The following is a 16,054-nucleotide window of genomic DNA, read 5'->3' on the forward strand; positions in this document are numbered from 1 at the left end:
ATTCAATCATCAGGTTATATACGTCGACAGTAGCTGATCATTTAGTTGTAAATAGCCACCACACATTCTCTCTCACCTTTGCTTAAACCTGTTTTTCTGCTCTGTAAATCAGTGTATTTAATAAATCTCTTGAACTCAGTTGTTGTTATATTGTGTTTCTTTGATGTAGAGACTGAAGATCCACCGATTCAAGAAGTCACAGCTTCTGATATTAGACTGATCAACTTAATAAACTTTTGTCTCTTCAGAGGCTGGTGCCCCATTCAACAAGGATTTTTAATTATAATATTGTGGCTTTGGGACACTACAAAGTGGAGATGACTCTCAGTGCTGCAGTCTGAACTGATCTGAGAACAGCTACACTTTGTCTACACTTTGTGTTTGGTCTCAGCAAACAAATGAAAACACTAATCACATATTTGGGATCACTTTAGCCTCTGATCTTTAGAGGAAGAAATAAGAAATGTTTCCAAAGTCACTCAGAATCCTCACTCACACTTTTATCACTACCTGTTTAGACTGTTGTGATTCTCTGTACCTTTCAGAAACCACTGTAAAGTTGTGACATGAGATTTTCTTTGGTTTTATGTTCCATGCAGATCACTAAGCTCTTCCACTACCTTTCTTTTAGATGTCTTTTCAGTGTTTTTTGTTGTTGTGTTGTTTTAATCCTGTGTGAATCACTTTGGGCAAAGTGTTTGTAGAACATATTTTATGTATGTTATCTATATGTTATATCAATAAAGTTGAATTGAAAAACATTTTAGAGCCAAGTTTAACCTGTTGCTGCCCAGAGGGACCACCTGTCCTGCAGAGTCTGTCAGTCTTCATGTGTCAGGACAGAGTGAAGCAGCTCCACGGTTTCTGCACCGGCCTTCACTCACACTCACCTGCTCACCTGAGTGATTATCTGCTTTAATCTGAACCATGCTCTGAAACTTCATGGTCTGCACACGCACTGACAACTTGTTGATTGATTTTCCTTTCCGGCTCTCAACTAAGGCGGACGCATCTTCCCCCTCTCTCCTCTCCCTTTTTTCCCTGCTTTGCTTCTCATGTCTCGTCCTGTCTTGTCTAAACCTTGGAAGCCTCTCTCCGCACTGCTCTCTAAATCTAAAATCATGGAATTGGTCAACTGGTCTCTCAACGCAATTGACAGGATCTTCTCGACGAGAAGCCCGGGTTCGGGGGAACCTGTCTGCCCTGGCGGAACGTACCCCGCTGGCTACATGAGGGACTCCTGGGAGGAGTGGAGGGTCGTGTGCCTGGCGAGTCTTTCCGTTGAGGACATCGAAGATCTCTATATATTCGGAACTGTGATATCAGGCTTTCTGCTGATTGGATTAGGCATTGCCCTGGTGTATCGGAAAATTCGGAAGACGGTGACAGCAGTCCAAATCCCCACGCTGCCCGACATAATTGATGGAGTGAGTAAAGCTGTAAGCACTCAGACTGTGATTGTCGGACACCTGTTGATTGTTGACTCCGTCCGGGACCCGATCAAGGATGTCTCCATGGCAACTTGCTGTGTTATCGCGATGACACCCTGCGAACTGAGGCACTGATTGTGAACTAGACGAAGCGACTCTCCAGGCCTATGCACACACACACATTCACGGACACCTCTTACATGTACATATGCAACACACCCCAACCCCCAACCCCATCCCACGCCTTCGCCACTTCCTCCCATCCAGTGCGGCGGGCGGGGTCCGATGGCGGCGCCTTAATGGCAGCGGCTAAGGCTGGCTGCCTGTCTGCACTGGAACCCCCCCCCCCCCAGGAGTATAGTTTGGGTTTATTTCTTTTTTTCTTCTCCTCTCCTCTCCACATGCCCCCCCCCCCCCCCCCCCCCCCCCCCCCCCCCCTTTCTGCTACAGTCATCCTGTTACGTTATGTGTTGACGGGGTGATTGTTGTAATTTCGCTGCAATTGTACTTGTACTGTTACAGTGACAATAAAGCCACATTCATCCATCCAACTATTAGAGCTTCATCTGAACTGAACACAGATTCTTTAATCCACAGGATCCTGACACTGAAGAAGCTGTGACGCTCCTCTTCATCACTGCAGCTCAGAATAACATGAGGAGACTCTGTGAGCAGAACAGGAAATAAGAACTAATCCTCTGATATCTTTGATCAGATCATAGATTGTCAGATTATAGTTGTTTGTCTTCATAAATTTTTCCCCCATATAAAACAACGACAGAAAAACATTTGTTGAACTATGTTTTTCAGGAGCAGTGTCATCAGTGACATCCACAGAACATGAGACTGTCCCTCTCTCTGTCCCTGAAGGTAAGCCAAGTTTGATTGTAAAGGACACATAAAGGCATGCACCACATCTGTAAGAAAAAAAGATTGATCTTAATTTTAAAAAATTAAACTGTCAAATAAGTCATAAAGCATAATCCAGTCAGTGTGAGATCACATTAGGAAACCAAAGACATTGAGGAAGCCTAAATCCAGAGAGCGACTGTGGCAAGTTCTTCAACCTAACCTGCAAAACTGTGCAGGTGTACCAAGAGGAAGTGGTGTTGGTGGTGGTGTCAAAGGCAAAGGGATCAATCGTCAGATTTAGGTTTTTCTTCTCTGTACTGCATCTTGTACATTGCTAATTGATAGGTTATGAAGTATTGATGTACTGTTTTTAAAGCATCTGAACTATAATTTCAGTGTCTAAAATTTTTGCACAGTGTTTTATATGCAGTATTTCCATTACGTACGCTTGGAACACTCTGCCGGCCACGTGTGCGTGTCTGCTGCATCATTGCAACTGCCAGATTTGTCTTTCTACATAAGAGTTTGCCTTGATTTGTCTTTACCCTCGTTCAGGGCAAGGCACACACATCCACAGAGAGAGGGAGTGTTTACCTGTAAAATCATGTCTGTGTCATATTCAGATTCAGTCTAGGCATTGAAGCTATAGTGAGAGGTGGCAATTTTATGTAATGTTGCTGGTATGATGTCAGTTTGACTATCAACACGTTTTTCCAGTCTGTTTTTGCTGGATCTGCATGGCACATGTGAAAAATAAGTGAGATGGCTAGATCACGTGACACAGCCGTGTCTCATGCAGGCATTGTGTCCACTATAACCTGTTAACATGGGCGCTGACGGACAACCAATGTTCCTCAGCCGCCATGCAGGCAGTGTGGTTCAGGCCGAAGGCATTAGTTGAACTTGGGTTTTGATAGCTCCAACTGCCTAACACATTTTGCTTTTTATTTGTGTGATATTTTTTTGTTCTTCCAGGACGAGCTGCTGTTCAAGAATCCAGAAGAGTACAGAAGAAAGGGTGGTCCAAGGCTGAGGTAAAGGAAAGTTAGCAACCAAAAATGAATTTTTGGTTGTGACTGGCCCTGGAGAAGCAGGGTATTTACAGATGGAACTTAATTTTCACAATGAACGAGCACTTACAGCCTACTATCTTTTAACACCACTTTCTCAAGCTAGAAATGTTTTCTACTCTGTGCAAGCTATTCATGTTATGCCTAGTGACTGCTGCCAGGAAGATGGTCTGTCACTGATTCGGGAAGTGAATATTGTACCTCAGTAGTTCTAATATACTTAAATTCAAGTGAATACACAGTTTACCATTTTTACAATTTCTGTATTAATCATATGGAGATGTTCATGTATAAGACATTGTATTGAATCCCCTGTTGGACTGTTTACACAGAGGACTCCAGACAAAGAACAACAGCCAAATGGCTTGGTCAGCTGTGCAGCAGAGGATGCAACAGAGAAGGTAAATGTCTGTGACGTGTCTCTAACCTAATGAGTTGAACTGAAAATGCTGCTGAAATATAGTCACCTTTTGTCTCAGTGTCTATCATTTCCCTGTTTAATGATCAAACCTTTCCCTTTTTTCCCCACAAGATTTCAACGGAGACGGATCCTCAACTGAGGCGGAATGACAACATTCAACAGGTGACTTAATTACATTAAAACATTAGTACAGGCATACATGTTTTTCATTTATGTTCTTTGAACATTAAAGTTTGGTTTAATTTTTTAAGTCAAATCAGACTTATAGGATGATGCATATTGGAGATAAGACACATTTTATTTACATTTGCTCACATTTTTCCTATATGCTGTTTATATATATTTCCTATACTGCAGTACAGAACCGCTTTTGCTAAGCTATGTTCACAAATATAACCATTTATTATGTAATAAATACAATAAAATGCTGCCCAAATTAAAGCCAGAATAAGCATTGAAGTGTTCCACATTAAATGCTTGCTTCATGTTTCACAGAGGACTCCAGACAAAGAACAACAGCCTAATGGCTTGGTCAGCTGTGCAGCAGAGGATGCAACAGAGAAGGTAAATGTCTGTGAGGTGTGTCTCTAACCTGATGTCAGGTTAAATTAATATTTATTACGAGTTTAATATTGAAAAAAAATTGAGTCCACTTTTGACCCAAATATTACTAAACTCTGAATGGTTCAAAGAAGTATGTGATGTCACATTAGATTCCAACCACTTTAAACAAGTTAGAAGAACAGAGACAAAACAAAAATACAGAAAATTGTTATGGAAAATAACAATTTTTGTAGGATTCTATATACATAGTATGAAGATAATTATTTGCTGTTGCATTTAAAGGTCCATTAGAGCGTCTGTATATTCAGTAATGAATTTACAGGTTAAATATTTGGGTTGGGTATATTAATGAGGGGATTTAAATCAAATTCTCTAGATTTGATTTAAAGTGGGAACGTCTTACCATGTTTTTGAGTTTACAAGCTAACAGCCAGTTAATGATGGGCAAATTGAGTTATCGTAAATATTAAAATGTTTTAGGACGACAGAGGGAGATTCTGCTACACAAAAAATGTAAAACATACAAAACTTATGTTCTGAATATACTTTTCACATTTGAATGATTAACATGGATACATGATTAAATTTTAGATGAGCTGAATTCTGCAGTGACTGTGACACCTCCAACATTTGGCTGTTACAATAAAAATACTGCTCACAAGATATCACTCACATAGCTAAGGGCATTTAGAGTAATAAACTGGCCAGTGAATAAAAAAAAAAATTCAAAGGTGCAAATATAAAGATAGTCTTGTATGTACAGGTACATCTTATTTAGTATTTAAAATATTTCAGAATGATTGATTGTTTAATACAGACATTTCTTTGTGGTAATCAGCAATATTCTGTCTTGCATGTCGAGGTCAGTTTGTGTATAATGTATTGTATGTGGCTTCTGTGTTCCAGATTTAGACTGGATCTCAGTTTGTCTGTGCACTGTGGGGAATGGACATTACTTTGCACAGAGTTCAGAATCAGCCCTCTGTCAACAGATATCCCAGGGTGTTTGGAAGCTATTGACTGCGATGAAAGATGATGACGTCTCTGCTGCTGTGCGCAGTGACTTCTGCATTCTTCAGCTGGCCCACTCATTTTTCAATAAACATGGACAGGATCCCACCAAATACGACTATAGTGGACAGAAGCTCCGCGTGGTCAGAAGACTTCTGCTGACACTGTGTAGAGATTTTTCAATACACAGTCTTGAGGATGCTGTAAGACCTGCAAATTTCATGTGGTTATCCAAGCTGTGAAGAATGTGTCAGGGTTTGATGAAGAAAAGCACTGCTACCAAACTCCTCAGCTCATCAAGTCAACCCAAAAAACTGTGTACCACAAAGCGGTCTGAACTTGTTTCACACACAGCTTTGCTTACCTTGATGGAGGGGCACTTTAACAAGCCATCTACCCTCCCTTGCAAAGATGCAAGTAAAAGGCTTCCTTGAGAGGGATACAGATGCTCTACATAAGGATGTTGCAGTTGGTCTCACAAAGTTTGAACAAAAACTTTGTGCACATTTCAGTCGGGTGGAAATTGGGGGTAAAAGGGAAGAAAAGTTGCTGTGCTCCTCTCTCCGGACATGGTTGATGCCGTAACACAACTCATAAATAGCAGAAAGGAGTGTGGAGTCCCAGATGACAACACATTCCTATTTGGAAGGCCCAACTGTTTGACTCCTTACAGAGGACAGGACTGTCTGAGGATTTATGCAAATGAGTGTGGTGCACAAAACCCTGAACTCCTCAGGTCTACACAGTTGCGCAAACATGTTGCAACCTTGTCACAGGTCCTGAATCTGAAAAACCACGAGTTGGACCAAGTTACTGACTTTTTGGGCCACGATATTCGTGTTCACAGAGAGTATTACAGACTTTCAGAGGCTACAACCCAGCTGGCCAAGATATCGAAGCTACTTCTTGCCATGGAGAAAGGGTCTCTTACAAACCTTCGTGGCAAAACACTTGAAGAAATTGAAGTTGAAGGTATTGCGACCTAAAATTTTTGTAAATTGTATTTATTAGGTGAGTGTGAAGGTTTTCACATAATCCTAACATACAGACAAGCAACTTAAGGGCTTACATATTGTTTCTCAAATTTCAGTTTGATGATTTTGTCTCAGGTCTCTTACAATAATATTTGCAATGTTAAACTGATGAGATGCTCAAAACATTTATTTTTCTTTAGATAATATAGAATTGAGCGATTCTGCACAAAGTGAAGACAGTGAGACTGAAGAGCAATGTCTACAGACACAAACAGAAATGGGTAATGTACCTAAACATGCAAACATCAAATCATTTAGGTCCACATAAGAAGTTCAGCATATGATCTTTGGCAGTATAGCCTAAAACCTGTATCGCTGTATAATTTGAAGCGCAGACGGTAACTGTGTCACGGTATACTTGTTTTCGTGAAATTTTAAAGACATACAGACAGGTGACAAATTAAAGGAAAAATCAACATAATGCAATGTCATTCCGTTTCTCCACTCATTTCTCAAATTATTCCTTTAATTTGTCACTGCCTGTAAACCTTGTTAGATGCTTAATCATTTTAATCACCTAAAGCTCTTTCTCAGACTTCTCACTCTCTACCACATTCACCCTCTTCTTGCGTGGTCTGTGAAGTCTCCTGCTCTTCACAGAATATGAGTGTGTGTGACAAACAGGACAGAAGCAGAGCACCTGTAAATCAAAATGTGTTAGAGAATCACAGAGTAGTGTTTTATTACTTGACTGTTTCAGTACAATCATGAGCCACCAGTGTGGCAGATAGTACTCTGAGTTTTACTCACCCAGCATAAGAGCCACCTGCATTTGGCATCGGCAGGTATTAATTTTGGAACCTGGTTACTTCATTGCCACTTTATATTGTGAGGGCTCTAACACTCAACACCCTATATTCAAAAGCCATACATTGTGCTTTATATACTGTTTATACCATCCACCCCTAAAAAAATGAATAAGAGAGTTACTATATGATCAATTTACTGTGAAGTAATATGGTCAACAAATTTGCTCTTCAGAGTTAAAACTTAGCAACAAAATGCCAACGAGAAACAGATGAGGCAAATCCCTGCAAAAACGAAAAAATAGAACTTGCAGTTTTAAATGTTCATCTCTTCATAATGCTGAAGAGATCTTTATAGAGACTGACAGTATCCATGACATATGTATGAGTAGTAAAATGGTTTGTTTTTATAAAATGTTGAACATGTGACACTAGAACATTTATATTGAGCTGTACTCTTCATACTGCAGGATTGAGGAGAGCAAGGTGACCTGTTGAGGAACCTCCAGGCACCTCAGATGGTATGACCATGTTCCTCAGTCCACCAGCATGCCCACTGATGTTGGGTTTATTACATTTAGATCCACTAGTGCTCCTGTTTGTTAATGGGTGTTTAATTTCTAATTTTCTACTCACAGATGCTGACTCTGCCCTAGAAGCCACATCTCAAGGTATGACAAGCTTAGAACGTTTTTAACTACCAAGCAATTTCTAAAGATATATTAATGTTAACATCAACAACAGATGAGTGTGAAACTGAACTGAATACCATTACTAATCATTGTTTCAGCAATATTTTTTATGATCTATGAAGTTTCCTGACCTCCTCTTCTATAGTCACTGTAGTATGCTGTGAAGCTGTTAAAACACAGTTCAGATGTAGCTCGATAATATCTTGTCAATTACATAAAGGTTGAAATGAAGATTAAACATGAACCTAAGTGTTGGGATTGACATGGAGGAGTTTGTCATTTTTTTCTTCTCAGCAACTGACAAAAACACTGGTGGGATGGACAAAGTGCACAGCAGAAAGCAAGTGTGCAAACAACCAGGTAAAAGCACACAGACACACACAGGGAAGAACCTACTGCTGAATCATGTTTGAGAGCAGAGACTTCCTGCAGATTTAATAGGAACTGTCAGTAAAGTTTTTTTCTTCACGAGGCAGGCCACCGAAACGCCTGGATAATTACTGTATTAACATTAATATCACTAATTTACTGTCACAAGTAGGATTTCAGATGTGTTGTATACAGTTGCAGGACAATCACTGGAGGGTATTGAAAAATTCTGTTTACATCAGGGTGAAGGCTGCAGGATTCTGTGTAAAATACACTGCTCAAAAATAAGGGAACAATTAGATCACACATTGGATCTCAATGAAGAAAATATTCAAGTGGAAAGTCTTTTCTCAGTAATACTGTGTAATACGTTTAGAACAAAATGATGTAACAACAGTCACTGGAAACAAAAATCATCAATCCATTGATGCCTGGATTCAAAATCACACTGAAAATCAAAGTGAAAAATTTAAATCACAGGCCGATCCAACTTTGTGAACAGCAACACATAATGTGTGTTCCTGGACAGTCTGTGGCACCACTTCATGGTGTCAGATGCACTGATACATAACGTCCCAGAGGTTCTCAGTTGGACTCAGGTCTGGGGAACATGCAGGCCAGTCAATGGCATCAATGCCTTAGACAGTAGAGCGGCCTAGACACTCTGACCACATAGGGCCGGGCATTGTCCTGCACCCAGAGGAGCCCTGTTCTCTGTTCAGTTCAAGGATTCAATGAGTAAAGCTCTGTCTGATGCTAATTCATTACATTGTGCTTCACTGTAGTATAAAGACAGTTCTGACAGTGCAAGACTGCTGAGCATCCTTCTCTGGCTCGTCGCTCTATTCACAACATAAGAGACTTTGTCAGGAATCGGGGCTTAATGGTCAAAAAAACAAAAGACAGTCACTGAATATTGAATTTAGTTTATATTTTTGATGTTTATGTGACGGTCTTTTCAAAATGTTATGTTCTTTTTATAAGTTTATATATGTTCGTATGGGAAATTTCTGATAGGCTTGCAACCTGTTCTCAACCTGTTGTCTGGTGTTGCAACTGATGTGATATACACACAGTGTGTTATTTAATGTTATCAGGAGAAGTGACTTTCACTATGTTGTCAAACAGTGATAGTAATTAAAACCTTTCTCCTTGTTCACTGACTCTGAATGCTGTGGTATGTCCTGATATCTATTAATAGATCATGTAGACACACAGATAGTGAGTCCTTTAATGCGTGGTATGAAAGTGTGGTTTCACATTTGCATCACTATACAAAAATACTATAAATACAGTATCTTTTAAATTGCATAATGCACAGTGCTGATGTACTATGCATTGTGTAGAACAATTTGTCCTCATATAATAGGTGGGTCCTTTTAATACACAATGCGTTCACTTTTGTGTTTGTGTTTATCCATGTTCTATTTATTCATGTTTGAGCCTTTAATACACTAAAGCACTTCTCAATTATTTTCTGTTACGCCCCCCTAGGAAGAAGAAACCCCCCCCCATACTATACTATAAATAGTATCATTTGTCTATAAAATTGTTATAAGTACACCTCTGCATAACATTGTATCCTTATTAACATTAAAGAAAACAAAAAAGAAAGAAATATAGATCAACTTATAATAAAGAATAACTTTATTAACTTTGTTTTTTAGTCTGTAACAGAAAAGATTTAAAGTGCATCAATTTGCCTGAAATTAAAAAAAAAATGAAATCCTTATTTAAACTATAAACATTTTTTGACCGACTGCCATTTGATACTGAAAAATAAAATTAAATAAAATCAATAAATAATAATAAATTCAAACTGATCAGCAACATGCACTCAGGAGCACAATATATCAAATATGTTAACCTACAAAACAAAAATGAATAAAACAATTTGTGCTGATTTTTGTTATCAAAATGAGGAAGTCAGGATTAATGGCTACAATCAGCACGTTTTGCAGTGCACAGCTTTTGGAAGCGGGGTTTGAAGCATGATACTGCAACTCTCAGCTCCTGCTCAGTGTTTAGCTGGGACCTGTACTTGGTCTTCAGTGCAGCAACAGCAGAGACGCCAGTCTCACAGAGATATGATGTTGCAAAAGGAAGAAGAATGCCCAAAGCCTTCTGCCCTCAGAGTGGATACTGCCTCTCTACACTCAGCCAGAATTCACTCAGTGTCTGTGATGTGAACCTCAGTCTCCATGTGGAGTCAGACGTCATGTCAATGAACTGGTCCTCCTCTGCAGAGCTGAAACCAGTTGGAGCTGGTGCATTGAAAGGATCTGTCACCCAGTCATACTGGAACTGTTTTCAGGGAAGTACTTTTTAAAGAATCCCATCAATGATGAAATATGCTGCTTGATATATGGAATCACTGAGGGGCATCATAGTCAGTGGTGTCAACAAATTGATGCAGGTTCTCGAATGAATCAGTATTTCCTTCATCAAGTCGAGTGAAAGAGCTGATCTCGTCTGTGACCTGAGGGAGGTGTTTATCTTTCCCTTCAAGCTGTAGATTTAGTTCATTTAGCCTCCAAATATGTCACTCAGGTGGGCCAGTTTCACCAGGAAGTTCTCATCACTACATTTTTCTGCGACTTCATACTTGTGCTCATGCTGCATAAACATTCTTATCTGCTCTCTGAGCTCAAAAACCCGGGACGAGACTTTTCCTCGTGACAGCCACCTTGCTTCACTGTGAAACAGCACAGCTTGGTGTTCAGCTCCCATCTCCTCACAGATAGCAGAGAAGACTCCTGTTTTTAGTGGTCTGGTCTTTATAAAACTGACTACACCTATAATGTCAGGCATAACCTCACTTAATTCAGGGGAAAGGTGCCTTGAGGCCAGTGCTTCTCTGTGTATAACACAGTGTGTCCACTCAGCATGAGGTGAGGCCTTTTTGATGAGTGCCTGAAGTCCTTTTCTCCTCCCTGCCACGGCCTGTGCACCATCACTGCAAACACCAATGCAGTTCTCCCACTTCAGCCCACTCTCATTCAGGAAGCAGTCCAGCATTTTGAATAGCTCTTCAGCTGTGGCTCTGTCTCTGACATATTTACAAAAAGGTAGATCCTCACACAGGGAGTCTGTCATGTCAAAACGTACATAAGCAATGAACAAACAGTCTTTGTTGCTGTCAGCTGCTTCATCGAACTGTGAGGCCAAACGTTTGTCTTTGAGTTTATCTACCAGCTGTTCTTGAGGATCGTCAGCAGTGTCATTTATACGTCTGGCGACAGTGTCATTGGACAGAGGGATAGTTTTTATCTTTGCAGCACTTGCGTCATCCAGCAGGACAGAGAGCACGTCTCATGCTGCAGGCAGTATCAGCTCCTCTGCTATGGTGTGGGGGTTTTTTGCACTGAGCAGTTTGGTGCGCCACCTTATGTGATGCTAACAGTGCTCGCTGGTTTACTGAAGTAGCTTTCACAAAGCGGGATGATTGTTGGCGATATTCAGCACGTTTTCGCTGAAAAAACTCAAGCGGTTTATGAGCGTGATGAGGGTGGAATGTTTTTAAGTGACGCCTTCATTTATTTGGCTTCATGCTGTGTTTTAAGACACAGTGAACACACCGGTCTGTCCTCGTCTCCCACCGTAGTCACGGTGAAGCCAAGCGCTACATACGCTTCGTCATATTTCCTCGTCTTAGCTTTGTGGTGACTTTCGTTTGTCGCATTATCTCCGTCTCTCTCTGCCTTTCTTTTCATCCCTGTTAAATATTTCTCCATGGTGTCTCTTGAGGGTTTGTTCACTGCACTTCATATCTCCTGCTCTGTGCTGTGTGTGCGCAAGCCCGCGCAAAAAACCCCGACACAACAGAGCTAATACTCCCTGCGCACACTCTGACAATGAGAGCGCCACTGCCACCTCCTCATAATTATGTATATTGTCAGGTTGTTATACTTTTAGTTGTGTCTTGTGTAAACAAACTCTGAAGTGAAATCTGTGTTGTGGGGCTAAAAACAGATTTTTTGTACCACATGTCTGTGGTGAGAGTGGAAAGTGGTGTCCCTCTAATACACCAACGGACTGGTTTGTGGAGTAGTGTACCTGTAGTACACAAAAGCCCGTGTGTGTGTGTGTGTGTGTGTGTGAGATACTGGATGTAATTTGTCTTGTTTAGTTTGCTCAGTGCTGTTTCATCACTGTGTGGAAGCTTTATTGGGATAGATATATAGTTATATTGGGATCAGATTTTAATATTGTACATTGTCTCTTATAAATACAGTAAATAAATAAGTTATAAATTGTGTTATATATTTAATTGAACTTTATTTCACCTGTACTTTTGTTAAGAAATGTGCTCTACATGATTTCACTGTATAATATGATTGGAATTCATTGACAATAGAACTGACAGCTGGAATAGAACGCTCATGTTGTGACGTCCTCTGACATCATAGAGGCTCATTTGCATATCATCTGCAGGACAGTAGAGTTCTACAGTCCTATGTACGTTTGGCCTGTGGACAGGTAAGACCTCCTCGCTTCACTCTCTTATTTCTCTTTGGTCAAACTGTTTCATGTTGTGGAAAAGGAGAATTTACTTTTCCTGTGTTTTCCTGTTCAGTGAGTCACTTTTTTCATCAGTTACAATCCAACAGGCATTATATTAAGATGTGCATCTCTGTTTGTAGTCAGGAGATGCCAACGTACTTTTTCCTCTTGTACAACACAGTTTGAAGGAGAAAACTTTGTTTTACTTGTTGTCTAAGTTGCATGTGTGGAAAACTGTGTAGATTTACTTGCTCTGGAAGAAATTTCACATGAAAGGTTTGAAATTGTTGCATTTGTGACTTTCTGCAGTTTCTTTAACCGATGACATGAAAAATAAAGATGATTTAATAAGTATTTTATTACATGTGACTGCATTGTTTTTTAATTCCTGTGTGCAGGTTTTTGATCACAAAAAAAGTTTTCATGTGACAGAAAAAGCTTCTTTTGAGCTCCTTGTGATGAATTGTCATGTTGTATTAACTGCACTTGTTGCTACACTGCTGGGTTATGAGTTTACATATGAAACATGTCAGTTACAGTTACATTTCTGTTTCTGATCCACAGTGTAATGATGAGATGCTGGTAAGAAAGATTTTTGCTCAGTGAAGAAAATAAAGCTGATGAGTGACATTGTTAATTACAGCAGACAGAGATGGAGACAAGGAGGCAGCTGCTGATGTCACAGCAACCAACAGAGCAGCAGAAGGAGCATGAAGAGGAGAGGCAAAGACTTCAGAGACAGAGGAAGGAAAAAGATAAGTCCAGAGCAGACAGAGTCACTGAGGTAGGCCACAACGCAAACCCTCCCACACAGTCACCAGTGTTCACCAGGGGACCAACAATGTAAGAGTCACACAATGAATGAGACAGAAAGCACTTAGAAAACGGGACCAGAGAACTGAGGGAGATGGTTTCACATTTCAAATCTGACTAAACTAAGTAACATTTTACAAAGACAGTTGCAGCCACCTAGAAATAACTGAACAACCACTTGATAGTCAGATAGTGTATATGGTATAGCCCACCCTAACCCCTAAGCAGACATATAGTAACCTTACCCAGCCTCACCTAAGTGGGTGGTGCACAATACAACTGAACTAGTGACTGCCGAACATAACTGGGTCACATGGCAGCAGATCATCATCCAGATCCAGAGATCAAACCATGATCCTGCTGGAGAAGCAGACTGGAGTTACCACAGCTGCCGGCAGGAGACGCCCTCCACTGTTAGTGTGTGAGTGATGTTATAATGCTGAATTCTTTTGAGCGTGTTCAGTTAAAGTGCAAGTGTTTCCAGTGTTTAATGGACACTGAGAAGAATATTTACCTGATGAGGGGAAAAGAAACAAATGTCTCCACACAGGTCAGCAGCATGTACACACACCTCCATACAGTCAGTGTCCAGCAGGAGTTCAACTGAGCGACGAGGGGACAGAGTCATGGAGGGAAAATATTCATTTAAAAGTCACTGTTATATTCTGACAGACTGAACAGTGGAGACTGTAGCTGCTAATGTTATAAGCTCCCAGCTCACATGATGAGCTGTCGCCACGTTAGCCTGAACAAGCTAATGTTAGCCTGAACAAGCTAACGTTAGCCTGAACAAGCTAATGGTAGCCTGAACAAGCTAATATTAGCCTGAACAAGCTAACGGTAGCCTGAACAAGCTAATGTTAGCATAAACAAGCTAACGGTAGCCTGAACAAGCTAATGTTAGCATAAACAAGCTAACGTTAGCCTTAACAAGCTAATATTAGCATAAACAAGCTAATGTTATTGCTTATTTTTCATACAATATTATCTGTAAAAACTGAAGCCATGTAGTGCAAGTACCATGTGACATTCTCGGTTTGTGAAATTCAAAAACAAATACATAAAAAATAAGAACCATAAAACTTAAATTGATAGCTCGGGCTTTTATCTGCTTCAGTCACTGAATTCCACTGACCTATATTTGGGACAGGTGTCTACATGGGACAGGCCATTAACTCCATCTGCACAAAACTCGTGCACAGGAATTATGGGAAATCCTGTCAAATTGATTCATTAAATCAGTGTTAATAAAAATACTATTAATATTAACAGGCTATCCAATAACATATTACAACAAATTCATGTGATCTAGCTCTGAGAGACAGCGTATCCAGAACAACCACATGCACAGAGAGAGAGAGAGAGAGAGAGAGAGGACCATATTAAATACAGGTAGCCTACTTTAGAAAGGACGAAAGCTGAAGATTGCCATAGTTATTTAAACCTTTATTTGCATGAACAAATTAGATAACTGACAGGGACGATACATCCAGAGAAGCGGGCGTCTAATTGAGACCTGCGTTTATTTGACAAACTGTGCAGCCACACCAGGACAGTAAAATGGACTCGGCTTCTAATTGAAGTTCTGAGGTAAGTCATTTCAAATTGTCAAATAGTCATTTCCTAAATGCACACAAGGCAAAATAAAGCATGAATAGAAAAATAAATAAAATAATAACATCCTGCCTTTAAGTTGATAGAGCATCACTTTCAGAACTACAGGTTTTAACCTAACTGCAGTTCCAGCGTAAAGCATTTACTGTCTTCTTGGTTCACTTTGTGGCATGGTGTAAGAGGCCAAACAAGTTCTGGCAGGATTGTTCCTTCTGGATGAGGCTAGTTCTCTGTTTACACACTGACTTCTGCTCCTCTACAACTTGTCCTGATGATCTGAGTCAGATCATAAACTGCAGACACCAGGCATGGTGTGTTTTTTTTTGGACCTGCTGCTGCACCTGAACCTGCTGCTGTCATTCCACATGTTGTTATTGTTACTGTACCTGTCTTCTTCTTCTCTCTGAGTTTAATGTCAGACTAGAACAGTCTGGAACAGTCTCTCGTCAGTCCTGGAAGAATCAGATCTCCAGTACCTACAACATTTACAGTACCTACAACACTGTAGGAAAAAAAAAAAAACGTACCATTTGGTACTGTATTGGTTGTTATGACATCCTGACTAAATGTAATTTCATGTGTCAGAGACTGGTGTAAACTGGTCTTTGGCCTGAAAATGTTTCAGAACCATGTGTTTGGGTGAGTAAACAGAGTTTATAGGTTTTGCTAAACGGTCTGACATGTTGACATAAATCAGTCTGACATATTGCAGTGGTTTTATACTCCACCCCTGCAGTCACTGGTAGATCACGTTGACTATCAAGTCAGGTGAAGTCAGCTTAAGTCCATCTCAAACGCACCCAATGCTTCCTTCCATTACAAGGTTCTTTGGTTTGTTTGGCCAGAACAGTCTTTGTGCAGCTGGATGCACCAACAGACGAGGAGACAAGTCTGACTTGTGCTTCTACAGAATCCTGTCAGAGAAAGAAAACCCA

General features: G+C 40.3%; 2 protein-coding genes and 1 long non-coding RNA gene across 4 annotated transcripts in view; 2 read left to right on the forward strand and 1 right to left on the reverse strand.

Moving 5' to 3' along the window:
• Positions 1–16,054, forward strand: part of LOC139609597 (NLR family CARD domain-containing protein 3-like) — a 267,945-nt gene that overhangs the window by 191,386 nt on the left and 60,505 nt on the right. The window lies entirely within an intron of this gene.
• The window catches only part of LOC139609635 (protein NLRC3-like), a 243,837-nt gene that overhangs the window by 34,779 nt on the left and 193,004 nt on the right, over positions 1–16,054 (reverse strand). The window lies entirely within an intron of this gene.
• LOC139609661 (uncharacterized) lies at positions 1,901–10,461 on the forward strand. Of its 2 annotated transcripts, none has more exons than XR_011685286.1 (11): positions 1,901–2,097; positions 2,241–2,300; positions 3,258–3,316; positions 3,685–3,753; positions 3,885–3,935; positions 4,269–4,337; positions 5,244–6,320; positions 6,523–6,603; positions 7,599–7,649; positions 7,767–7,799; positions 8,115–10,461. It is a non-coding gene; the product is annotated as an uncharacterized lncRNA (long non-coding RNA). The 2 variants fall into 2 exon arrangements; XR_011685287.1 differs by having other exon boundaries at positions 8,148–10,461.

Source organism: Trachinotus anak, unplaced genomic scaffold, assembly GCF_046630095.1.
Source record: "Trachinotus anak isolate AG129_WGS33_773 ecotype Australia unplaced genomic scaffold, CSIRO_AGI_Tana_v1 ptg000026l, whole genome shotgun sequence".
Lineage (NCBI taxonomy): Eukaryota > Metazoa > Chordata > Actinopteri > Carangiformes > Carangidae > Trachinotus > Trachinotus anak.